Source organism: Eumetopias jubatus, unplaced genomic scaffold, assembly GCF_037043125.1.
Source record: "Eumetopias jubatus isolate StellerSeaLion01/CBP00866 unplaced genomic scaffold, mEumJub1_p1.0 scaffold_9, whole genome shotgun sequence".
NCBI lineage: Eukaryota > Metazoa > Chordata > Mammalia > Carnivora > Otariidae > Eumetopias > Eumetopias jubatus.
Window position 1 is genome coordinate 34,347,241 of NW_028274815.1, and position 4,138 is coordinate 34,351,378.

The window sequence follows — 4,138 nt, forward strand, 5'->3', positions numbered from 1 at the left end:
TAGCACCTCAGTTCCCCCAAGGTCCCTTACCCTTACACACACTCTTATCATCACCCACTTTTTTTTTTAAGATTTTATTCATTTATTTGACAGAGAGAGAGAGACAGAGAGAGAGGGAGCACAAGCAGGGGGAGCGGGAGAGGGAGAAGCAGGCTCCCGGTTGAGCAGGAAGCCTGATGCAGGGCTCCATCCCAGGACCCCGGGATCATGACCCGAGCTGAAGGCAGACACCTAACGACTAAGCCACCCAGGCGCCCCATCACCCACTTTTTTGACTCCATACCTCAGGATTTCCCACCAAATCCTTTCTATCAACTATCCAGTTGAGACTCACTGCTTGGACTCTTAGTGGATACAACTTTCATATTTTCTGAGGCCTGGAGTATTGTCACAAGTAAAAGAGTTTTTCCCCAGTGCCAGAAAATACATAGGCCGAATAATCCCACCCTACTCCCTCAAATTAGGAGGAGTTAATGGTTGACTATTTAAGCATGTAAGAGGCCATCATTACAAAGACTGGGGTGACACAAGAAATAAGAAATATGAGCTTAGGAAAGGAAAAAAATAAGTTATCAACACATACTATTTGGTACTGATAAACCCATAATGACAGGTCTAATTTTTACTGCAAACAAAAAGGACATTAAGAACGTAGAGAAAATGCAAAAGCCCAGAGATATTTAAAAAATTTTTTTAACATTTTCTGGGTCTGTAATATGTATGGAAAAAGAGACATTATCGGGTGCCTGGGTGGCTCAGATGGTTAAGCGTCTGTCTTCGGCTCAGGTCATGATCCCAGGGTCTTGGGATCGAGTCCCGCATCAGGCTCCCTACTCCTTAGGAGCCTGCTTCTCCCTCTGCCTCTCTCTCTGCCTCTCTCTCTCTCTCTCTGTCTCTCATGAATAAATAAATAAAAAGTTAAAAAAAAAGAAAAAGAGACATTATCTGATTAACATATCTGATTTTTTTCTTCCATGACTTCCCAGATTCTCTCCAGGCAAAGTCATATGGGAATTCTGAAAGTCCTACTTCTCATCGTTCATATTTATTTTACATCATATTATATAGATTATAGCACTTACTGAATAAGTACAAAAGAATACTTATATAACATATGCAGGATTTATAATGAATACTCATGCTGCCATCTGATCCTAGCTCAAATGATAAAACACTGCGATTTTGATGCTCCTGTGTGCTCCCACATGATCTCCCCTCTGCTGTGTGCTTCACAACCCTGCTTTCAATAATTTTATTAATCCCATACTTCTCTTTGTGGTTTTATCACATATGGTTGTAACTCAAAATGCAGTATTTAGTTTTGCATTATTTGAACTTCATGCAAATGACATAATTCTTCTGAAAATTACCTATTGCTTCAAAAGTCTGATTCATGCAGGTTGACCCATAGAACTACAATTCATTAATTCTCAGTCTTGCATTTTGTTCTACTGTATGAATACACCAATTTTCAGTTCAGTTGTAATTTTGGGTTACTTAAAAGTTCTGGGGTTGAGATTAGCACAATTATTTAAATTTACAAGATGATCTCAAATAGTTTTCCAAAGTGATTTTATCAACATACTCTGTCAATTACTGTGAGATGTGTGTTAAAATATTCCACTATGATGGTAAATTTGACAAATTTTACTTGTAGTCTTTGGGTGTGTGTGTGTGTGTGTGTGTGTGTGTGTGTGGCCTCGTCACTAAATTCGTAGAAGTTTTGAACTATTATAACTTCCTAGGGATTTGAAACTCATTGTTAAGTAATAACTTTTTATGTCTCTAGTAGCACATTACTTGAACTTTATGTCTTAAAGTTTATTTGGTGTGATATTAATATAGCTTCTTTAGCATTCTGTAGTATTAGCCTCCTAGATCATTTTTTCAATCTTTTACTTCCAACTTTTCATACCCTTACATTTCAGGTGTTTATCTTGTAAACAGCCTGTATCCTAAATGTTTTTATATAATCTGAAATATTTTCTTTGTAACTGGAAATTTTAATCAATGTACAATTACTATTATTTCCTCCTTTCTAATCCTTATTCCTTTATTTTATTTTTAAAATATTTTAACATGCTATTTATCTGTGCCTTTTTTTTTTACCTTCTTTGATTTTGCCAAGTATTTTTCTTGTTTTCAATTTTATTCCTTGATTATTTCTATTGTGTCTTGGTTTTCTGTTTCATTGATTTTTTTTTTTGCTCTTGTCTGTTATTTTCTTCCTCCTACTTTTTTTTAGATTAATATTGTTCTTCTTTTGTTAATGTCTTAAGTTTAGTATACTTAGCTCATTATTTTCTCTAATATAAGAACTTAAGGCTAAAAAATTTTCTCAAGACATTACTTTTATTGCCTCCCACAAGTTTTATATGTAGTATTTTTATTTTCTTTCAGTTCTTAGCACTTATTTTTAATACTCATTATGAATTTTTCCTTGATTTATGAGTACTTTAGAAATTTATTTTAATTTCCAAATATTAACAAATTATTTCTCTTTCTGTTTTTAAGTTCTGACTTAACTGCATTGTGGTCAGAGGTTTTGGCCAGAACAATAACTTTGAAATTTAATGGAAACTTGCTTCATTGCCCAATGTAATCAATTTTATAAATGATCCATTTTATAAAAGCTTGAGAAGAATGTATATTCTCTAATGTTTGACACAGAATTCCATATATGTCCATTATTATTTTAATTTAAATTCAATTAGCCAACATATAGTGCATCATTAGTTTTTGATTTAGTGTTCAATGATTCATTAGTTGCGTATAACACCCAGTGCTCATCACATCACGTGCTCTCCTTAATGCCCATCACCCAGTTACCCCATCCCCCCATCCACCTCCCTTTCCACAACCCTCAGTTTGTTTCCTGGAGTCAAGAGTCTCTCATGGCTTGTCTCCCTCTCTGATTTCTTCCCATCCAGTTTTCCCCCACTTTCCCTATGATCCTCTGCACTCATATATGTCCATTAAATCAAGTTTGCACCTGTTGTAATCCTGTGAAAAGTTTGCTTAATTTTTTGTCAGGTTTTACTACCAATGATAGGTAGAGGTATGGAATCTCTCACTATGATGGTGGCAAGTTTGTCAGTTCACATATATTTTGAGACTATTTTAATAGTTACACACATATTTAGAATTGTTATATTTTCCTAATGAATTCAAATTTTTCTCATTGTGTTGTGACTTTCTGTATGCATTAGGGTTTTTGCCTTAAAATTTTTTTTCTGATATTAATAAAATACACTAGGTTTCCCTTATTAGGAATTTCCTAATAAACCTTTCTCTACCCTTTCACTTTCAACTGTTATGTGTCCTTACACTTTAGATGCATCTTTTGTAAATGACATTTATCTAAATGATTTATCAATTTGTAATCTCTGTCATTTAACTGGTGAGTTAAGTTCACTTACATTTATTATAATTATTAACATAGTTGAAATGATTTCTAGACTATTTCTTTTTTGTTTGTCTCACTTATTTCTCTTTTTTTCCAGTTTCCCTTTTTTTCATTAAGTTTTTGTTTCATCTTTTTCATTAATGTACTTTTTCCCCTTTCACTGATTTGAAATTTATACTCTTTCTATTCACTTAATGATTACCTTTAACATTTTACCATGCTTGCTAACTTAACAAAATCTAACATTAAACCATCCCTGAACTTTAAAACAGATTAGTATTGATTATCTCCTCCTTTCCCAATTTATGTACTGTTAGACACTACCATCATTATTTTATTCAGGCAATGTTTATCTGGACTGTTCAACAGTTTTTTTTCTTTTGTATTGTGATTGTTTTTTGTATTGTCTTAAAAAATGGCCTTTAGATTTTGGAGTTTTCATGAGAATAGATTTCATACAGTAGGCTCCTGTTTCTTGGGTTTTTTAAATCTTCAAATGTCTTTTTTAGAATATATTTTACATCATTTACCTCATTTTTAACTGTAAAAATATTTACATCATTTTTAATTGCTTTCAGTAGAAGTATTATTTAGAGAAGCTAGTTAATTTCTGCAGAGAATAGAAAAGCAACTCACAAAAATTTTTAAATATTTGTAAAATAGGCCTAAAGAAATGAATTGGGAAAAATAGACTTTTTTATAGTAACAATCACCATCTTTATAAAAAGATAA